Raw genomic sequence first — 23,576 nt, forward strand, 5'->3', positions numbered from 1 at the left:
TTGGAAAAAAATCACGAACACATCTTTTCTCCTGTTTATTTTATTATTTATTTGAGATGGAGTCTTGCTCTGCCACCGAGGCTGGAGTGCAGTGGTGCAATCTTGGCTGACTGCAACCTTCATCTCCTGGGTTCAAGTGATGTTTCTGCTTCAGCCTCCCGAGTAGCTGGGATTACAGGCCCTTGCCACTATGCCCAGCTAATTTTTTTTGGTATTTTTAGTAGAGATGGGGTTTCACCATGTTGGCCAGGCTGGTGTTGAACTCCCGACCTCAGGTAATCCGCCTGCCTTGGCTTTCCAAAGTGCTGGGATTACAGGTGTGAGCCACCATGGCTGGCCTATTTTATTTTACTTTATTTTATTTTTGGAGACAGAGTCTTGCTCTGTGACCCAGGCTGGAGTGCAGTAGTGCAATCTCGGCTCACTGCAACCTCTGCCTCCCGGGTTCAAGCAATTCTCCTGCCTCAGCTTCCCCAATAGCTGAGATTACAGGCGCACACCACCATGCCCAGCTAATTTTCGTATTTTTACTAGAGATGGGGTTTTGCCATGTTGACCAGGCTGGTCTCAAACTCCAGTGATCTGCCCGCCTCGGCCTCCCAAAGTGCTGGGATTACAGGCGTGAGCCACCACGCTCAGCCCCTATCTGTTGTTTCTATCTACATATTTGGAGACCATCCAAAGGGAATCTACATCCAGGGGAAATCTTCTAGGGAAAAAAGGAAGAGCAGGCATATAGGTAGAGGGCTCCCACCAGAATGATGAATTCACACTTGCTGCTCAGTCCGTATCCAGTTAGGCTTTAAAAGGGACAGTTGGTTCTAAACCTTTTCCTTTTTATCAGGAACAGCCCATTGTCCTTTTCTTTGTGTTTCAGACAAAGGTAAGGTCGTATCTCTTACATTTCCAAAAATATGCTCAGTGGACTAGGGTCGGCAAGATGTTGTAATAAACCGATTAATTTTTTTTTTTTTTGAGGCAAAGTCTCACTTTGTCGCCCAAGCTGGAGTGCAATGGTGCAATCTTGGCTCACTGCAACCTCCACCTCCCGGGTTCAAGCGGTTCTCCTGCCTCAGCCTCCAGAGTAGCTGGGTCTACAGGCACGCACCACCATGCCCGGCTAATGTTCGTAGTTTTAGTAGAGATGGGGTTTCACTATGTTGGCCAGGCTGGTCTCGAACTCCTGACTTCACGATCCACCTGCCTCAGCCTCCCAAAGTGCTGGGATTACAGGTATGAGCCACCACGCCCCACCCCGATTAAGTTATTCTTAAAAATGTAACACACATCTAACATGGACTGAATATGTGCTAAGTGGTGTAAGGCCTTGTATTTGCTGTATCTGCGTTAACTCAGCTGGTCCTCATAAGGTCCCCCTGAACTTGGTCAGTTTTCATCTTCATCTATCAATGAAGAAACTGAAGTACAGAGAGGGTGACTAACTTCCCTGCGGTCACACAGCCAGTGGCTGAGTCAGGATATGAACCCAGATGCTGGTTCCAGAGCTCGAATTTAACTGCTGGGCTCTGCTGCCTCTTAAATAAGTTTGGAGTTTGTAACAGCCTGAGTCGGACACACTTAAGCAGGGTTTTGTGCTGCAGGATCTCTCAGAGCCTTTAATATGCGAATGTGCACTCTGACTTTCCAAAAGGTGGGTCAAGGAAACACCGTTTCTCAAGTTCAGTTGTCCACCACGCCCCTTTTCCAGACATTCCTAGTAACATCTTCAGGAAGTAATGCTCCATGGAACACTGAAAAGGGAATCCCATGTGCTAGGTAGGGTATTTTGGCTGTTTCATTGGAATTTGTTTTTGAAATGAACCACTACTTTCAAGAGTTTTGTCCCTGGAATTGAACTAAAGCTCTAAACCCAGTATAAAAAGGAACATAATTTCAATTCTCTATCTAACTGCTTTTGTTAGTAAATTCACTGGGTACTGAAAAAGGGACAGATTTGGAAGGCAGCGGAGCCTGGGGATATTTAGGAGATTTATTTTTGGCACGGCCCCTGAAACTCCTCCTGTTTTATGGTGGGGAAACATTTGCCGGTTTGGGCTCAGCTGGTCTGGTGAACAGGCGCCCCGCCCCACCCAAGCCTCCTCACAGTCAGGTGAAGATGGATGCATCAGGCCTGCCAAGGCCTCTCCCCTGCCAAGGTGGTGCAGCCCAGCTCTCTGTACTGTGCTTTGGGGGGCGTCCACACACCTTGAAAGAAAGGGCATCCTGATCCCACCTTGGCTGCTAAACTTGTGTGTGTGTGATGAGTTGAACACACTCAAACTCACACCCACACGAGCCCTTGAAGTCCTATTATCAAGGAACCCACAAATAGTTTATTTTCACGTGAAATGTATGGGTTGAGATTGGCTGAGTGTGACAGAGAATAAGACTCATGTTGATTTTTGGGCAGTCCTCCTCACACTTCAGCTCATCTGAGTCGCCTGGAGGGTCTGTGAAAACACTGATGGCTGAGCCCCACCTCCAGAGCTTCTGATTCTGTAGATCTGAGGTGAGGCCTAAGAATGAGAATTTCTAGCAGCTTCCCAGGTGATGCTGCACTGCTTTCTGGGATTGCACTTTGAGGATCACCGACATCAGAGTTTCTTGGTTGGAGTCACCTAGCTTAAACTCCCAGCTCTGCCATAAAAATATTATTGAGCAGGAAGTTCACATATCGTAAAATTAACCATTTTAAAGTGAACAATTCAGTGGCGTTTAGTGTACTCACAATGGTTTGTAAGCACCACCTCTACTCAGTTCCAAAACATTTCCATCACCCCAAAGTGAACTCATTCATCAAGCAAGTTCTCCCCATTCCCTCCCTCCCCCAGCCCCTGGCAACTATTTCAGTTCTGTCTCCATCGATTCATCTGTCTGGATACTTCATATAAATGTAACTGTACAACATGTGGCCTCTTGTGTTTGGGTTTTTCACTTAACATGATGTTCTTGAGGTTCATCCATTTTGTAGCATGTATCAGTACTTCATTCCTTTAAGACTTTAATAATATTCCTGTGTGTGTGTGCATGTGTGTGTGTATGAACAATTTGTTTATCCTATCCATTCATCTGTTGATGTCTGCCATTTTTTAGCTGTGTGTAGTTGAACAAATTACTTAACCTCTCTGAACCTCAACTTTTTTTTTTTTTTTTTAAAGACAGAGTCTTGTTCTGTTACCCAGGCTGAAGTGCAGTAACGTGCTCATGGCTCACTACAACCTCTGCTTTCCAGATTCAAGTGATCTTCCTACTTCAGCCTCCCAATTAGCTGGGACCACATGCATATACCACCACTTCTGGCTAGTTTTTATACTTTTTTGTAGAGATTTTTTTTTTTTGCCTTGTTGCCCAGGCTGGTCTCAAACTCCTCAGCTCAACTGATCCATCTGCCTCATCCTCCCAAAGTGCTGGGATTACAGGCATGAGCCACTGCACTCAGCCAACCTCAACTTTTTGCCTGACTGTAATAACATAGCTGCTCCCTTGTGGAATTGTTGTAAATGTGAGTGAGATAATGCATGTGAGCCGCCTGGCACAACACCAGCCCATATTTAAAGCCTCAATCAATGGAAGTGACTATTGTTAATATGCTTTGTCTTAAATTAGTATTTCTCTTAAATAGATCCTGTGATGCAGATTTGCCTCTACATAGTTTATTTGGGAGGTAATCCCAAAAAACCTTTTTTTTTGAGACAGAGTGTCGTGCTCTGTCATGCAGGCTGGAGTGCAGAGGCACGATCTTAGCTCACTGCAGCCTCCACCTTCCGGTATCAAGCGATTCTCCTGCCTCAGTCTCCCGAGTAGCTGGGATTACAGGCGCCCTCCAAGACACCAGATTAATTTTTGTATTTTTAGTAGAAATGGGGTTTCGCCATGTTGGCCAGGATGGTCTTGAACTCCTGATCCCAAGTGATCTGCCCTCCTCAGCCTCCCAAAGTGTTGGGATTACAGGTGTCAGCTACCGCGCCCGGTCCCAAGAAACATCTCTGGGGGAGTTAGGAACATTACAGGCATGCACTACCGCGCCCGGCCCCAAGAAACATCTTTGCGGGAGTTAGGAACATTACAGGCGTGAGCCACCGCACCCAGCCGAGGGCATCTTAGTCTAAAGGGAGACATTCCAACATCAATGTTGCTCCGTGATTCCGCAAAAGACCCAAGCATTGTCTCTCTTTCCATTCTATTAGTCTTCAATGTTGGCTTGTAGCCTCATGATCACAAAATGGTTGCTGCACCTCTGGGTATTACATCTATATTCAAGGCAGGAAAAAGCTGAAGTGCATCTGTCCACTATATCAGGAAAGCAATTTTTCTCAGACTGCCCCCTTCCCCATCAGATTTTTAGCTACTCTTTAGTCAGAAGTGGGTCATAGACATATCCAGCCACGAAGACAGCTTGGGAATTCATGCACTTAGCTTTCCAGCATCTGTAGCAGAAGCAGATCAGGAAGAAAAGGGTGGGAAAAAGGTGTGGAGTTACCCAGTCAACTGTGTCTGCCAAAGAAGAGTGAACCTAAAAGCACTTCAAAGCCATTTAACAGCAAATTTTGTTAGCAAATTTTCTTTCCAAAGCACTTATCTTAGTTTTCTTAAAAATGACCATGTTTGCGTGGACCGCTCTCCGCCAACAGGTGTCTTCCATAGACCCCTCTCGCTTTAGCCCTCAGTCTCTTTCAATTCTGTCTTTTCTCTCGGTCCATAAAAACAAGGAAGTCGACCCCAGTGGAGCCTAGTCTCCCCACGAGGAGGCGGCCCCGGGGGTGGAGTCAACCCTGGAGGCCACGCTCTGTGGGAAAGCACGGGGCATGCAAACTCGAAATGAAAGCCCGGGAACGCCGGAACAAGCACGGGTGTAAGATTTCCCTTTTAAAACGTGGAGAATAAGAAATCAGCCCGAGTGTGTAATGGCGTCAATAGTGGTGTGGACGAGACAAAGGCAATGAGGCAAGGAGCGAGGGTGGGGCTCTCACCGCGACTTTAATATGGATGAGAGTGGGACGGTGACGGCGGGGGCGAAAGCAACGGTAACGCTTCTTGACCTTTGGGCTAAGATCAAGTCTAGTAACTGTTCTTATCAGTTTAATATCTGATATGTTCTCTATCCGAGGACAATATATTAAATGGGTTTTTGGAGCAGGGAGATGGAATAGGAGCTTGCTCTCTCCACTCCACGCATCGACCTGGTATTGCAGTAGCTCCACGAACTGTGCACCCCTTTAGAAGGGAAGAACACTGCAGAGTAGCTTGCACACCTAGTATCTGTGATATGCTGGTTTTCCTATTCCTTGAACTACCTTGAGGTTCCTGGTCTGCGGACATAAGGTGGACTTTTCGGCACTCCCATTTTCGCTGTGTCTACAGCACTTTGGGAAGACTAGAACCCAAAACGAGACTACCCGTTTCTGTATCTGCATGCAGAGAGAGCGTGTTCAATGTTTCTTGGAGGTCCTTAGATCTCAGCTTGGCAGTCGAGTGGTGGTGACCTGTTAAAGGAGCGGGGTCTACCAGTGTGGCCCAGCCTGGACTTGAACTTCTTCCTCTTTTTTTTTTTCAAGTTCTGGATACATGTGCAGAACGTGCAGGTTTGTTACATAGGTATGCATGTGCCGTGGTGGTTTGCTGCATCTACCAACCAGTCATCTAGGTTTTAAGCCCATATGCATTAGGTATTTGTTCTGATGCTCTCTCTCCCCTTGCCCCCCAACCCCGCCATCAGGCCCCGGTGTGTGATGTTCCCCTTCCTGTGTGCATGTGTTCTCATTATTCAACTCCCACTTATGAGTGAGAACATGCGGTGTTTGGTTTTCTGTTCCTGTGTTGGTTTGCCGAGAATGATGGCTTCCAGTTTCATCCATGTTCCTGCAAACGACATGAACTCATTCTTTTTTATGACTGCGTAGTAATTCCATGGTGTATATGTGCCACATTTTCTTTATCCAGCCTATCACTGATGGACATTCGAGTTGGTTCCAAGTCTTTGTTATTGTAAATAGTGCTACAATAAACATACATGTCCATGTGTCAAAAAAAAACCATGTTTGCACTTGTGTCTAATTAGATGACATAATGTTCAATTTAATTCATTTATTATTCAATGCACTTAATTTAGTTGATTTATTGTAAATTATATCACAGCTGACATAAGCAGGTTTAGGCACAAACGCAGGACACTCAAGGGGAGCACCGAGTCAGCAGCAGGGAAGTGTAGGGGGTGCCTGTGCCCTGGGTGAGCGAGGGGCCTCAGGTAGGGGTTTCGCTGAGGGACTGTACATCAGCAGCTAATCGGGAAGTAAGCTAGACGGGGGTCAACTGAGAGAGCTTCTACCCATCAAAGCACTGTGCTAGGCTCTGTGAGAAATACAGATAAGAAGTGAGATTTACGCTGTCCTAACAGCACTACCTGCTGATCAGGGATATGAGTAAAGGAGGGAGTAAGCTTAGATGGGCCTCAATGATTCAAGAAGGTGGGGAGAGAGGAGTGCTGAGTGCTGGACAGAACACACTGTCCAGGTAAACAGACTACAGTGGACACTGCCCAGACCCAGCCCACATCCTCTCTGCCTTGCGCTGCAGTGCACACAGGCCTGATTCCAACGGCCAACACTGGCATGCTTTTACCTGAGGATTTTCTGACTCAGGTAAACAAACACACCTTACTCTGACCCAAAGTGCTGGAGAATTAGCACCACCCCCTCCCACCCCCAGATCTGCCTCCCAGATGACTGGCAGGAGCCACTGTATAAGTCCCCCAGCCCTTTGCCCTTGGCGTGATGGCTCTGGGGTGTGCTCTGCACTGCTTCCCAGAGCTGCCCAGCAGGGTTAAGCTCCAGGTGCCTACAGTGGTAGCTGGCCTGATAACGCCATCTGGATGGGTTCCTTCCTTCCCCATCTCACTCCCTAACTCCCCTAAAAATGTTTCTTGGGGCCAGGTTCACGCCTGTAATCCCAACACTTTGGGAGGCTGAGGAGGGCAGATCACTTGGGTCAGGAGTTCAAGACCATCCTGGCCAACATGGTGAAACCCTGTCTCTACTAAAAATACAAAAAAAAAAAAAATTAGTTGAGTGTGGTGGTGCATGCCTGTAATCCCAGCTACTCAGGAGGCTGAGGCAGGAGAATCACTTGAACCCAGGAGGCAGAGGTTGCAGTGAGCCGAGATCACGCCACTGCACTCCAGCCTGGGCGACAGAGCAAGACTCTGTCTAAAAAAAAAAAAAAAAAAAAAAAAAAAAAAAAAGAGAGAGAGGAGAGTATTTGATATATAAGATTATTAAATATCTGCATTGCTTAAGCCATTCTTAATTGCAACCCAAAGCATTCTTAATTGATAAAGCCTCTTCAAAGAACTTGAATCCAGAATTCAGAGATGGTACATTATGACTGTGGTTCATGCGAGGAAGATGTGCAACTCCAATTAGGGAACCCATCCTTAAAGGTATTCATCATTCATCAAAATATTGGCTAGTGATGATAATCTATGTGTTTGAAGTTAAAACAAAATGTTATGTATGTAGCCCCAGATAAGATGAGAATAGCATCAGTCAAACCCACAATGGGAGATATTCTACAGGATACCTGGCGCTCATTAAGACTGTCAGGGTCATAAAAAATGAAGAAACCCTGAGAAAATCTCACAGTACATGGGAGACTGTGGGGACATGATGACTCAATGCAATGTGGTAGCTTAGATTGGGTCCTGGAACAAACAAAAGGATATGAATGAAAAAATTGGTGAAATGTACCAATGTCAGTTTAGTTTTGACAAATCATGATAAGATGTTAATAACAGGGGAAACTGGCCTGGGGCAGTGGCTCACACTTGCAATCCTGGCATTTTGGGAGGCCGAGGCGGGTGGATCACTTAAGCTCAAGAGTTAGAGACCAACTTGGGCAACATGGCAAATCTCATCTCTATAAAAAGATCCAAAAAAATTTGCTGGGGATGGTGGTGTGCACCTGTAGTCCCAGTTACTCAGGAGGCTGAGGTGGGAGGATCACTTGAGCCTAGGAGGTTGAGGTTGCAGTGAGCTACGATTGCACCACTGTACTCCAGCCTGGGTGACAGAGTGAGATCCTGTCTCAAATTAAAAAAAAAAAAAAAAAAAAAAAAAAAAGGGGAAACCAAGTGAGGGGTATAAGGAGACCCTCTGTGCTATCACTGAAACTTTTCTGTAAATCTAAAATCACTCTACAATAAAATGTTTATTTTCAAAAATATTGTGTACATATTTTTTTGTTTTTGTATCTCATCTGGACAGATTCTTGATTAATTCACACTTCCCAGCCATTGGAATAAGAAGTGCCTCTGTAGCATTTGCTGGTGCTCACTCAGACATCTGCCTTTATTTTTGTGGACAAAGAAAAATTTACAGGTAACTTTCTCTCCCTTTCTAGTTTACAGCTCACAGCCAGCCTATCATAAAGCTGCTCATAGTTTCAAAAAATTATTTCATTCATATATTTAAAATTTTCATTTATATTCTTTATTTACATCTTTTAAATGGAAATAATTTAATTTTTACTATTTAATTTATAACAATTACTTTTACTAACTTAACATTTAATTTTAAAATGTTATTTTATTGTATCAGGCTGGGAGAGAAGCTAAACAAATATGGTGGCCAGAGTTGAATCGTGCTATCTTTGCCTGTTGGTGGCCAGTGCCTTGGGGTTAATCCTTTCCTCTTGAGGTCCATGTCCGCTTGGGGAGATTGATCCACAACTTCATTCACATTGACTGGGGTGGGAAAATGACCCAGGCCAGTCACACACACAGCAGTCTGCTTGGGATAAGAGTCAGACTCAGGACTTTGCTGGAGTTCCCGGGAATGATGCCCTCTTTTTTGGCTGGGGATGCTAAGCTGCAAGATGTGCTCCTGGAGCTGGTGACATCTGTGCCATCATCAGAGCAGACGCCTGCCTGGCAAGGAACCCAGAGGAAAGTGGAACCCAGGCTTAGAGATGAGCCTTCCTGACATTGTTTGAGCATCTGGGATCCAGCTACGTTCAGATGGCTGGGCTTTTCCATGTACTGAGCCAATGAATTTCCTTTCTCTCTTTTTAAAGCCACATTGAGTTGGATTTCCATTTCTGTCACTTGCAACCCCAGCAGTTTTGTTGGAACAGTGGCCCTCACTGCTGTTTGATTATGGTGTGTCCTTCTTGGCCCTCCCATCATCCTGCGTGTGAAACCACACACTGCCAAGTCTTGCTCAATATTCCTGATTGTGTTGGGTGGGCATCCTTGCTCTGCCCTCTCTAGCTGACAGCAAGTTAGAACCAAGGCAAATTCCTTAATTGCTCAGAGCTGCAGTTTCCTTGATTGTAAAATTGCGGGGTTGGGTGGGGGTGGGGAAGACACCCTCTATCAAGGGGCTGTTGGGAGAATGAAACGAAGTAATGTATGCGTGGCATTAACACAGTTTCATATTAAACATTCGCATTTGAGTCATTTTTATCACTGTTACTATAAATAAAAGGCAGGTTATCACAGGCAGCAATCCTATCTTTCTTCTCTTTGTATCTTCCACAATGCCTGGCTTATAGCTGGAGGTTGGAAAAAATTTTAAAGTGTTAAGGGCTTTTGTGCCAGTTTCTAGGAATAAAAAGATAAGTGAGACACAGTCTGTCCGTTCCAGTTCCTCAAGGCTGGGGGGAGCCATGGCCTGATTGAAGACCAATCAAGAATAAAGATATGGCGGGGTGAGGTGGCTCATACCTGTAATCCCAGTACTTTGGGAGGCTGAGGAGGGAGGATCACTTGAGTCCAGGCATTCAAGACCAGCCTGGGCAACATAGTGGGACCCTGTGTCTATAAAAACTAAAAAAATTAGCTAGGTGTGGTAGGACACCCCTGTAGTCCTAGCTACTCAGGAGGCTGAGGCAGAAGAATCATTTGAGCCCAGGAGGTCGAGCTTGCAGTGAGCCATGATTGCATCACTGCACTCCAGCCTGGGTGACAAAGTGAGACTCTGTCTCTAAAAATAAGAAATTAAAAAAAGAATAAAAATAGAACATAACACATGGCAGTTCACTAAGGCAGCACACATTGAGCTGCTCCTGCCTGCCAGGCACCATGCTAAGAGAGCTACAGTGAATAAAGACAGGAGGCTCCTGCTCTCAGCCAGGGCCCATGAGAGAGGTGAGCAACTTGCCCATATAATTTTAGGAACAGGTGAAGAGGTATTGTATAAATGGAGTAAACACTGTGTTTGAAGACCTCTTATCCAAAAAGCATCCGAATTTTATGAAATATTGGGTGGATGGTCCAAAGCAAAAAGCCTTCCCAAATAATAGAATGGGTCAAATGGCCTCTCTCACCTAGGTAGCCCCTACTTTTTTTTTTTTTTAACGAGACAGAGTCTTGCTCTGTCACTCAGGCTAGAGTGCAGTGGTGCGATCTCAGCTCACTTCTACCTCTGCCTCCTGGGTTGAAGCGATTCTTAGCCTCCGAGTCATGCCTGGCTAATTTTTGTATTTTTAGTAGGGTTGGGGTTTCACCGTGTTGTCCAGGCTGCCCTTGAACTCCTGACCTCAAGTGATCCACCTGCCTCGGCCTCCGAAAGTGCTGGGATTACAGGCATGAACCATTACACCCTACCGCCCCTACTTTTAAATTCAAACAAAAACAAAAGCAATAGTTTAAAAATAATAATTTTTTTGATGCATGATTGTGTGAAAAAATATTGATACAGGAACAAATAAGGTCTCTGTTGTTACTACTTCTAGAACTTGTCTAAAAAAAGTAGATTTTCTTTTGTGTTTATTCTTTATAAAAAAAATCACTTAAGAAGCTAAATGTAAGCCATTTCAGAATTGCAGATGTGCAAAATCTTTATGAGAAATATTTGACCTGATTTGTTTTACTAATTAACAAATAACCCTCCCCTGAATAGTATGTTTCACCCGACAGCACATTTTTAATCAAGGCATACATGGTAGCAAACCAAGGTTTCTAGGAAAACCATGAAAAGTCACCTCGACTGGAAGGATGGAGCACATCACAACAATAACACAGTGGGGACCTGGATGAGAGGAGCAGAGAGTTAATTTGTGGAGGGGAATGAATAGTCCACTTGATGGAAGAACAACTTTCTGCCCTGTCTGAAGATGTGACAGATGGCCATGAGGATATTGCCCTGGGATGGCTCCCCGAGGGGCTCAAGGTGAGGCCTGATTGTCGTCCAAGGGCTGAAGGGATCCAGTGGCATGAGGAGTGATCAGAGGAGAAGTAATCTGGAGAGAAAAGATGTCAAAGAAGCCCGTTTCCATTGACCATGATGGTTGGGCCAAATAGTCTGAGTGTCTCTTTCAAGACATAACAGTTGGAAATATCAGGGGTGTAGGGAGAGAATTCGCTGTCATCCCGGCGGGGAGGCGGGAAATGGAAATACTGAAGCCGTGTGAGCTCTGCTAGGCCACAGGGCTGCACCGGAACACTGAAAAGTGTATCTTGACATACATAGGCGGAGCTCAGGAACCTCAGAGAGGTGGGAAAGAGGGGCTATAGGAGGAATCCAATTCCCCCAGGCACTTAGGGAGAGAGGCTGTGTCTGGATATAGGGCCTTTTATATTTCAGGACATTGCTGCATTTCATCTCCAACTTTAAAAAGTTAGCCTTTGATAGTTTTGGTTTATGCACGTAGTTGAAAATAATCCTAGGGCTCAAAGTGGTTACGATTCTACATTAAAGGAGGAGCTTAATTTAGTCCTTCTCTCTTCCTCCCTGTTTCCTTTCCCCTCCCCTCCCTCCTTCCCTCTCTTCTTTCCCCTCTTCCCTCCTTTCTTTCTGAGGGAGGCCTCAGGTGGAATTTTAAATCTAAATGACACCTCCATTTCTACAAAGTAGATTTTAAAAAATCTTAACCCATTTCTGTTAATAAACATTCAATCATTATAGAAATGTATAACCTTAAAAATAAATGTCTCTCGTGATCTCACTTCCCATGGATTATGACTTTTTATGGTGGCGTATAGTCTTTCACATATTGATTGATTCATTGATTGAGACAGGATCCCACTCTGTCACCCAGGCTGCAGTGGCGCAATCTTGGCTCACTGTAACCTCTGCTTCCTGGGCTCAAGAATCCTCCAACCTCAGCCTCCTGAGTAGCTGGGACTACAGGTGTGCACCACCATGCCCAGCTAATTTTTAAAAAATTATTATAATGGCCAGGTGCAGTGGTTCATGCCTGTAATCCCAGAACTTTGGGAGGCCGAGGCAGGCGGATCATGAGGTCAGGAGTTCGAGACCAGCCTGGCCAACAAAGTGAAACCCCATCTCTACTAAAAATACAAAAATTAGCCAGGCATGGTGGCAGTCACCTGTAATCCCAGCTACTCAGGAGGCTGAGGCAGGAGAATTGCTTGAACCTGAGGTGGAGGTTGCAGTGAGCCAAGATTGCACCACTGCACTCCAGCCTGGGTGACAGAACGAGACTCTGTCTAAAAAAAAAATTATTACCATTATTACTATTATCTTTTTGTAGAGTCTGGGTTTCGCCATGTTACCCAAGCTGGTCTTGAACTCCTGAGTTCAAACTCATCCGCTCGCCTTGGCCTCCCAAAGTGCTGGGATTAGAGGTGTGAGCCACCATGCCTGGCCTTCAGATTTACTTGTAAGGTACATGCTAATATATTATTGTCTTATCAGAAATGGGACTGTTCATACATCTTTGCTTTGCTCCCTGTTGGTGGATATTGGTATCTGTGACTGCCCATTATCTTTGAACACCCTTGTTATGTTTTGACAATTTTCCATAGGCCGATTTGCTTTGCTTGCTTAATGACGTATGGCGGAGACTTTTCCATACCGGGACTTGTAGATCCACTGCTTGCTTTGTTTGATGACTGTGGCTGTGTGTTATCCTATTATATGTCTGTGTAAGTGTTTTTTTCACCCATTTCTCACTAATGGACTGGAGTAGAATGTATAAATTTGGAAACTTTCTCTCTCTCTCCATACACACACATCCTAAAAAAGTTGGAGTTTATAGCACTTCTTTATAGGGTTTAGGAAGCCGTGTATGTGTATGTGTGCATCTGGGATCTGCACAGTTGTGCATTTTTCAATGGCAAAAGAATCTCTTTGTATATGCATTACTTATGTATGATTATATATATTGCATGGGTTATGAGAAAGCTGTGCTGGTGAAGATGGTGAAGACCCTGCTCTTCCTGGAAAGTCTTGATAAATAAGAAAGAGGCTGCAGGCTGCAGATCCATGCTTTGAGCTATGCGGGAGCTAGATGTGCACAGAATAATGTAAGACCCCCGCTTGCATAAGAGAAACAGAGTGGCCACAAGGTGCTAAGAATGAAGAGCAAAGTATAGTAACAGGGGATCTTAATAAATGATGTTTTAACCATGGCAGCATTTCAGGAACTCGGGGGTACAGGAAGAAGGATGCTAGGAAAGAAAGTAATGTTATTCCAAAGTATGTTGAAAGGAAAGTTGGATAGCAATCGGAAATAAAAAAATCATCTAGAGGTCAAAATAATCAGGGTGATACTCTCTTGTCTAGTAATTTGGGGGTGAAATTAAATTATCTTTCCTTTGCCCATGACAGACATTGTCAATTTATCACAGCATCTTTTTTTTTTTTTTTTAATCTTTCAACCCAGAGGCAGCTTCACACATCTTCTTTCTTTATTGTTTTAGGCCAGTTTAAATTAGTCAGAGCTGACTAGCCAGGTAACTGTTTGCTATCCAGGTCTATAGAGATCTCCTCTACATGAGGGGCCGGAGGTCTGGGTGGAGGGGCTTAGCAGAGGGTTTGATGAATTCTGCTGCTGTTTCTAAACCTTCGTCTTTCCAGGGGAAAACAAAACAAAACAAAACAAAACAAAACAGCATGGAATGGTGTCACAAGTGAAGAGTTTAGCATTATCCTGAGTAGAAGCAAAGTCACTTGTCCATTTGGGAACTTTGAGTAAGTTACCTAATTTATCTTGGATTTAATTTGCTTGTTTGCAAAGTAGGGAAAAGAATACCCTACAAGACCATAAGAAAGATTAAAAAGTAAATGGCACGCTATTTGAAACAATGCAAGTGCCAGATACACATTCTTCCTTTGACCATCATTTAAAAAATTCATTCCTAATAGTTCTTATATATTAAGAAATGCATCCCAGGCATGTCTACACACCTTCAGTGATCAACTCATGCCGGTCTCATCCTCTCCTCCTCCTGCCACACTTTAGCCTTTTTGTTTTGCTTTGTTTTGTTTGGTTTTTGTTGTTTTTTTTTGAGACAGAGTCTCGCACTGTCACCCAGGCTGGACTATAGGAGGGCAATGGTGTGATCTCGGCCTACTGCAACCTCCGTCCCCTGGGTTCAAGCGATTCTCATGTCTCAGCCTCTTGAGTAGCTGGAATTACAGGCACACACCACCATGCTCAGCTAATTTTTGTATTTTTAGTAGAAATGAAGTTTCTCCATGTTGACCAGACTGGTTTGGAACTCGTGACCTCAAGTGGTCCACCTGCCTTGGCCTCTCAAAGTGCTGGGATTATAGGCAAAAGCCACTGCACCTGGCCTGGCCATTTGATCTAAATAACAGAACCATATCTCTCTGACCAGAGTCACGGTTGGAAGGGTTGGTCTGTTACCCAGGTGGGCCGATCAGTATATCCCATTCCCTGGCTGCTGTGATTGGTCCATGAGTGAATGCAATTGGTCACCCAAGCTGGTCCAATCAGAGGTTTTCCTTGGACTTTCTCAAATTGGACTGGGGAGAAAAAGGCCCTGTTTTCTCTTGCCAAGGATATAGGGATGAGAGTCTGGGAGTTGTGTGTCAGGCCTCTGTGATCTCTGGCATTTGACAGATAGTTCTGTGGGAAGAGAGACTACAGAAGTGCTGCAGAGAAATGCAGAGACAGGAGATGGGTGGGAAGTCGAGAGAGCTCCAATTCATGGCCTTAGCTATTCCTGGGCCCATGCCTACACTGCTGACACCCTGATTTGGGAATGTGAGCCAGTAAATTCCCCCTTTCTCCTGAGCTGCTTTGAGCAAGGTTTTTTGCCATCCATAACCAAGAGAATGCTGACTAATAGAATACCTAGGCAGCTGGTGTTTCCATTTTAAAAATAAGACTCCTGGGTTTAATGTAAAAGTTGAGGCAGGGCTGGGCCAAGGATTTAGTCCTGAGCCCACTGCCCTGCCTGCTCCTTCTATCCACCCTCAAAGACCTCATCTGTACCATCCCAGGGTAGGACATGAAGGGGAGGTGGAGAGTACTGCTACTGCTCTATTGGGAAATACCAGAGTAAAGAGGAAGAGGGCTCTCTCTCTTCCCTTCATATTAATGTCGTTTACGGTCTGCCTGCTAAAAGAAAATACTCCCATGTATTTTATTGGGAATATGTAGGTTATAAGCAATGCATTCAATTTACTACAAGGAGAAGATTTATTGTAAAGATACAGAGAGAGGAACTAGGCCTCTGAGGCTCTGAGGCAGCTGCTAATAATAATGAGAATAGTAAATACTGTCTAGGGCCCAGCTAAAGTGGTAGCCACTTCTTGATTCCTGTAGAGTGTGGGAATAGATGGCCTTATATGGCCAGTTTTTCAAATATTTCTGTAGAGGCTGAAATTCCAGATTTTTAAACCTTGGCTCTGATGCAGGATAGGCAAGCTCCAGAACTGGGGCTTAGCCTGGGAGGGTTCTTGGCTTTGCCCAGGAAAGAACTCAGGGGTGAGCCCGTGGTGTTAAACAGCGACTTTTATTGAAGTGGCAGTGCAAAGCAGCAGAGACGCTACTTCTTGTGGAGCAGGGCTACCCCACTGGCAGTGTGCCCAGGGTAGCAGCTCAGAGGCAGTTTTATAGTCATATTTATACCTACTTTATTTATATGCAAACTAAGAGGTGGATTATGCAGAAATTTCTAGGAAAAGTGTGGTAATTTCCAGGTTGTTGGGTTGTTGCCATGGAATGGGGTGGCAGCATCTGGGTGTTGCCATGGCATTGGTAAACTGACATGGCCCACTGGTGGGTGTGTCTTATGGGAAACTTCTTCCACCCCCATCCCTGTTTTAGCTAGTCTTCAATTTGGTCCTGTGTCTGAGCCCTGCCTCTGGAGTTGAGCCCCACTTCCTACCTCAGCTCCATTAAAACAAAGCTACTTTGTGGGCCAACTGAAAGATATACATACCCCAGACTGTGGGTTGAAGGGTTTGTGACTGTTCATAACATCAAGTAGGCAGCCTTTATAGAATGTATGAGTGATTCAAAATTTCCTATCTTCTTTATGGCTTTGCCACTTAAAAGAAATCCCCAACCAAAAGCACAAGCATCAAAAGAAAAATTAGATCAATTGAACTTCATTAAAAAAAAAGTTGGTTCAAAGGATACCATCAAGAAATTGAAAGGACAATTCATAAAATGGAAGAAAATATTTTCAAATTATATATCTGATAAAAAACTAGTATCTGGAATACATAAAGAAATCTTACAACTCAACAATAAAAGACAAATAACCCAGTTTAAAAATGTACAAAAGATTTGAACAGATATTTCTCTAAAGATTATTTATATATATAAAAATATATAATATATATGGCCAGTAAGCACATAAAATATGTTTAATGAGTCAAAACCATAATAAGCTACCACTTCATACTCATAAGGATGGCTATAATAAAAAAGAAAAACAATTACAAGTATTGGTGAGGATGCAGAGAAATTGGAATTTTCATACTCTGCTGTTGGGAATGTAAAATGGTGCACACTGGAAAACTGTCAGTTTCTCAAAAGGTTAAGCATAGAGTTACATATGATCCTGCAATTCCACTTCTAGATATATATACCCAAGAGAATTGAAAACGTATGTGCACACAAAAGCTTGTGCATGTGTTTTCATGCTTGTGTATGAAAACTTGCATGCAGCATTATTCATATGAGCTAAAATGTAGAAACAAAAAAATAAAGCATGCAGCACTATTCATATTAGACAAAATGTAGAAACAAAATGAATGTCCATCTACCAATGAGCAGGTAAATAAAATGTGGTGTATCTCTACATTGGAATATTATGTAGCCATAAAAAGGAATGCAGTATTGGTACATACTATGACATGAATGTTTCTTAAAAACATGCTAAGTGAAAGGAGCCAGGCACAGAAGACTACATATTATCTACTTCCATTTACGTGAAATGTCCAGAATGGGCAACTCTCTAGAGGCAGAAAGTAGGTGACTATCTGCCAAGGGTAGGGAGGAGGGGATGGGGACTGGTAGTATTATTGTCTGTGCCTTTATCTACTTCTGAGCCTATGTTCTGGAGAAGTTCTTAACAAAAAGAAGCCATTTCTAATTAGGCCGATGATGCCCACTGTAGCTCTTAGCTTCCCTATAACCCATCAATCCTTGGCTGTGATGACTTCCTGTTCTTGATTAATGGCCTTCAAGAAGGATTTCATTTCTGCTGGATTTTGACAAATTGTGGGATGGACTGAGGCCACAAAACCTGTTTTATCTTGTGGTGTCAGTGAGGTTTGAACCTAGGTCTTCAGAGATGAAAAATTACTTATTTAGCCCACTCTATCAGGAGGCTTCCCTTGATCTAATCCTGTGTGGCCCAATGTGTGATGACCACACAGCCATGGCAACCATTGACTATTAATCCAATGCCCACAAACAGAGAAGAGAGCTGTTCTGTATACTGAAAGACTTGGTTGGCTCAGCTGTGTTGTGTCAGTAAGCCATGTGATCAATGGAGGAATGGCCATAAAGTATCCTTGTGAAACCTTGAAAGGAATTGGACATTTACAATCGTGAAACGGGATGTTAGGTATCAAAGGATCAGTCGCTGTAGCTGTTAAAATCAGGATTTAGGGATTTATGATGCTCTTTAGTTATTCCCTCTCAATTGCCAAGGGATGAAATGTGACATATGGCCTTTCCTGTTGTTAAAACTCACAGGTCAAATGTTGTAAATTCTGTTTTCATCCACCAGGAGGAATGATAAAGCAAAGAATTTCTTTATGCAAGCAAAGGATTAAAGAATTAATAATAATCAGCATGTACTGGAAATTGTTATGCTCCAGACATTGTTCTAAATGCTTTACACACAGAATAACTAAGTCGTCACCCTGTGAGATAGGTGCAGTTACTATCACCATTTTACAGATAAGTTCACTGCGGCACAGAGAGGTTAAATGATTTATCCAAGGTTACACAGAGCCAGGATACAAATCGAGCCTGCCCCTAAACCATTCTGTCATAGTAACCTGAGTGATATGCTGAGTTAATCCTACATACACAGGTTTCTGCACTTCAGGACTTTTGGAGCTTTAAATGTGGTAATAGACATTAAAAAAATCTCTTCATATCTGGGTGTAGGATATGTCATTTTTCAAATTAATTAATTGCTCAACTCAAGAAGTTTGTAATTTTGCAGAGAAGCTGAGTTCAAACCCACACAGTCTAGTTTTAGGGTCAACATATTTATTATTAACTATTTTGTTACACTGACTCTCAATGTGGTCTACTTTCCCAAAGCTGTTCTCCCTTAAAATGATTTAAAAATGGCAATGGTGAATTCTAAAATCTGCTTTAGAAGTGAATCCCTCACTCTGGCATAAGTAAATACTACGTGTTGGTCTTGGCGAGGACATCTTTCATTTTTGCCTGGCTAGGGGCTATTATCCCTTCTTTTATTGTATTACAGTTTTCCTTAGGGGGTCCCATATTCATTGAGGACAGAATCTGAGCTAAGCCAAGCAGACACTTCCTGAGATTTTGAATATTTTGTACTTGAGCCACAAGACTCAAGTACAAAAAATGGTGGGAGCAGCTGTATCCCTATATGGAAAACCCAGTGATGCTGGTCTGCCTGCCTCCATGGAGCTAACTTGGCTGTGTATTTTCTGAGACTGGGCTGTTGTATCAGTTATTTATTGCCATGATCATGGTATATAACAAACAGCCACAAAACCTTCAGTGGTATTCAGCAGTAAGTATTAGTTGCTTGTGTGTTTGGGGTCGGCTGGTGCTCGGCTCTGCTGATTTTGCATGGGTTTCCACATGACTGAGGATGGGTTTGCTGTTGACAGATATAAGGTGGCCTCAGCTGGAGCACCTAGGGTGATGGGCTCTGGTGCACATATCTTTTAACCTCCAAGCCGACTAATCCAGGCATGTTTTGCCTCTGCAACGGCAGAGGCAAAAAAGAGAAGGCTCTGATACACAAACCCGTTTAAACAAAAAATGAAATTCTGTTTTTTCCCTTTTCTTAAAAAACTTATTTGAGATGATTATAGATTCACATGAAGTTGTAAGAAATATAGTGAGATCAGCTGGGTGCGGTGGCTCACACCTGTAATCCCAGCACTTTGGGAGGCTGAGGTGGGTGGATTGCTTGAGGTCAGAAGTTCATGACCAGCCTGACCAACATGGTGAAACCCCGTCTCTACTAAAAATACAAAAATTAGCCAGGCATGGTGGCACATGCCTGTAATCCCACTCGGGAGGCTGAGGCAGGAGAATTGCTTGAACCTGGGAATCAGAGGTTGCAGTGAGCCGAGATTGTGCCATTGCACTCCAGCCTGGGCAACAGAGCGAGACTCCGTCTCAAAAAAAAAAAGAAAAAGTAATATATGTGTCCTTTACCCAATTTCTGTCAGTGATGATAGCTTGCAAAACTGTAGTACAGTATCACAACCAGGACATTGACATTGGTACAATGCACTGATCTTATTCAGGTCTTCCCAGTTAACTTGTACACATTTGTGTGTGTGTGTGTGTGTGTATGTATGTGTATGAGTGTGTATTTAATTCTATAATTTTATTTCAAGAATGTTTGAGTGTGCATTCAATTTTATAATTTTTTTTGAGACAGAGTCTTACTCTGTTGCCCAACCTGGAGTGCAGTGGTGACATCTCGGCTCATTGCAACCTCCACCTCCCGCGTTCAAGTGATGCTTGTGCCCCAGCCTCCCGAGTAGCTGGGATTACAGGCACACACCACCACACCCAGCTAATTTTTGTATTTTTTAGTAGAGATGGGGTTCGCCATGTTGCCAAGCTGGTCTCAAACTCCTGACCTCAGGTGATCCACCCACCTCGAACTCCCTAAGTGCTGGGATTATAGGCGTGAACTTACTGCGCCTGGCCAAATTTTATAATTTTATTTCAAGAATGTCATATATAAAATCATACAGTCTATAACCTTTTGAGATTGGCTTTTTTTCACAGCATCATTCCCTGGATGCTCATCCAAGTTGCTAATCAGTAGTTTGTTCCTCTTTATTGCTGAGTAATATTCCACCATATGGATGTCCTATAGTTTGTTTAACCATTCACTGATTGAAAAATATCTGGATTATTTCTGGTTTTTAGCTGTTACAAATAAAGCTGTTATGAACAGCTGTTTTCTTGTTGTGTATAGGTTTTTGTGTGAATATAAAATGTTATTTCTTTGGGATAAATGCCTAAAAGTGCAATTACTGGGTTGTATAGCAGTTGCATGTTTGGTTTTTATAAAAAAACCTGCCAACCTCAGAGTTGCTGTGCCATTCCGCATTCCCACTAGCAATGTATGAATAATCTAGTTTCTCTATCCTTTCCAGTATTTGGTGGTCACTATTTTTAAAAAATTTTAGCCATTATGATAGGTGTGCAGTATTATCTCATTACAGTTCTAATTTGCATTTTTCTTAATGGCTAGTGAAGTTGAAAATATTTTAATGTCTTTTTAAAATAAATCCAAATGTGGAACAAAAATTTTAATGTCATTATTTGCCATCTGTGTACTTTCTTCAGTGAAACTTATGTTCACGGTTTTGCCCATTTTTGAATTAAATTGTTTGCTTTTTCACTGTTGGGTTTTGAGAGTTCTTTAAATGCTCTATATATCTTTTGTCAGATGTATTGTCTCCTAGTCTGTGAGTTGTCTATCCAGCCTCTAAACAGGGTCTTCTGAAGAGATGTTTTTAATTTTGATGATGTCCAATTTACCAATTTTTCCTTTTACGGATCATACCTTTGGTTTTAAGTCTAAGAACTCTTTGCCTAGCCCCAGATTTCAAAGATTTTCTCCTATGTGTGTTCTGAATGTTTTCCAGTTTTGGATTTTACATTTATGTTCAGGACCCATTTTGAGTTGATTTTCATATAATGTGTAAAATTTAGGTCAAAGTTTATTTTTAGCCTACAGATGTCCATGTGCTCCAGCACCATTTGTTAGAAAGATCATCCTTCCTCCATTCTTTTGCACTTTTGTGAAAAATCAGTTGGCCATATTTGTGTGGCTATATTTCTGAGTTCTTTATTCTGTTCTGTTGTTCTATGTATCTCTCCGTCCACCAATACCACATTGTCTTATGTAGCTATATAGTAAGCCTTAATATCAAGTACAGTGAATCCTCCTGTTTCATTCTTTTTTTCAAGATTATTTTGGCTGTTCTAGGGCTTATGCCTTTCTGTATAAATTTCAGAATAAGCTTGTCTATGTCTACAAAAAACTTTGCTTAGATGCTTTGATAGGAATGGCATTAAACTTATAGATCAGTTTGGGGAGAATTGATATCTTTAATATGTTGAGTTTGTCAATTCATGAACATGGCATGTATCTCTCCATGTATTTAGGTCTTATTTGATTTCTTTACTAAGAGTTTTGTGATTTTTTAGCACACAGATCCTGTATGTATTTTGTTACACTTGTATCTAGGCATTTCATTTTCTTAGGTGTGATTGTAAATGGTATTGTGTTTTTAATTTCAGCTATCATGTGTTAAGTTTTAATATGGTCATGCATCGCTTAATGGCAGGGATATGTTCTGTGAAATGTGTTACACAATTTTATTGTTGTGGGAACATCACAGAGTGTACTTACACAAACCTAGATGGTCTATCCTCCTACACACCCAGGCTAGATGGTGTAGCCCATTGCTCCTAAGCTACAAAACTATACAGCATGTGACTGTCCTGAATACTGTAGGCAATTATAACACAGTGCTAAGTAAGAAAAGGTACAGCAAAAATATGATATTATAATCTTATGAGACCACGTTTATGTATGTGGTCCACCATTGACTGAAACATTGCTATTCAGCATATGACTGCATATGACAATGCAATTGGGCCAGGCATGGTGACTCACACCTGTAATCCCAGCACTTTGGGAGGCCGAGGCAGGAGGATCATGAGGTCAAGAGATCAAGACCCCAGCCTGGCGAACATGGTGAAACCCTGTCTCTACTAAAAATACCAAAAAAATTAGCTGGGTGTGGTGGTGTGTGCCTGTAGTCCCAGCTACTCGGGAGGCTGAGGCAGGAGAATCGCTTGAACCCAGGAGGCAGAGGTTGCAGTGAGCCAAAATTGCACCACAGCACTCCAGCCTGGTGACAGAGTGAGGCTCTGTCTCAAAAAAAAAAGAAAAAAAGCAATTGATTTTCTGTTTTTGTGTAATCTTGTTTTCTGCAACCATGCTGAATTCAATGATTAGTTCTAGGAATTTTTTTGTTGTTGTTGGAATCTTGCTCAGTCATCCAGGCTGGAGTGCAGTATCTTGGCTCACTGCAACCTCTGCCTCCTGGGTTCAAGTGATTCTCATGTCTCAGCCTCCCGAGTAGCTGGGATTACAGGCGTGTGCCACCACACCTAGCTAATTTTTGTGTTTTTAGTAGAGACGGGGTTTGCCATGTTGGCCAGGCTGGTCTCAAGCTCCTGACTTCAGGTGATCTGTCTGCCTTGGCCTCCCAAAGTGCTGGGATTATAGGCATGAGCCACTGTGCCCGGCCTACGAATGTTTTTTGTTTGCTTGTTTATTTTGGTAGATACCTTCGGGCTTTTTTTTTTTTTTTTTTTAATGTAGAAAGTTCTATCATCTACAAATAGTGACAGTTTTATTCCTTCCTTTACAATCTGTATGTCTTCCCCTATCCCCTTGCTTTGTTGCAGTGGCTAGACCTTCCAGTACAATGTTAAAGAAGAATATGAGGGAGGACATCTTGCCTTGTTTCCAGCATTAGTGGGAATGCATTCAGCTTTTCATTATTAAGTATGGTATTATCCATAGGTTTTTGTAGATGCACTTTATCAAGTTGAGGTAGTTCTCCTTTATTTCTAGCTTGCTGAGAGTTTTTATTATAAATTAGTATTGGATTTTGTCAAATATTTTGCTGCATCAATTGAAATGATTATATAATTTTTCTTCTTTAGGCTGTTGATATGTTGGATTACATTGATTGGCTTTCAAATGTTGAACCAGCCTTTCATGCCTGGAATAAATCCCACTTGGTTATGGTGTATGATTTTTTTAAATATACCTTTGGATTCTATTTGTATTATTTTGTTGAGATTTTTACATCTAGGTGGTATGAGAACTAATTGGCCTGTGGTATTTTGTTTGCTTGTTTGTTTTCTTTTAGTACTGTAGTTCTCTGGTTTTAGTGTCAAGGTAATACTGGCTTCATAAAATGAGTTGAGACTAATTTCCTCCTCTATTTTCTGGAAGAATAGATTGTGTAAAATTTGAATGAATTCTTCTTTAAATGTTTGGTAAAATTCTTCAGTGAAGCAGAGGGTTTTTCTTATTTGTAGCTTTTAAATTATATATTCAATTTCTTTAATGA

The 23,576-nt window shown here is 42.6% G+C and overlaps 1 non-coding gene across 1 annotated transcript; it reads left to right on the forward strand.

Moving 5' to 3' along the window:
* Positions 1-5,026: 5,026 nt before the first annotated feature.
* Positions 5,027-5,217, forward strand: LOC112208887 (U2 spliceosomal RNA). Its single transcript, XR_002943435.1, has one exon. It is a non-coding gene; the product is annotated as a U2 spliceosomal RNA (small nuclear RNA).
* The last annotated feature ends 18,359 nt before the right edge of the window (positions 5,218-23,576 follow it).

The sequence above is a fragment of the Pan troglodytes genome, chromosome 2, assembly GCF_028858775.2.
Source record: "Pan troglodytes isolate AG18354 chromosome 2, NHGRI_mPanTro3-v2.0_pri, whole genome shotgun sequence".
Classification (NCBI taxonomy): domain Eukaryota; kingdom Metazoa; phylum Chordata; class Mammalia; order Primates; family Hominidae; genus Pan; species Pan troglodytes.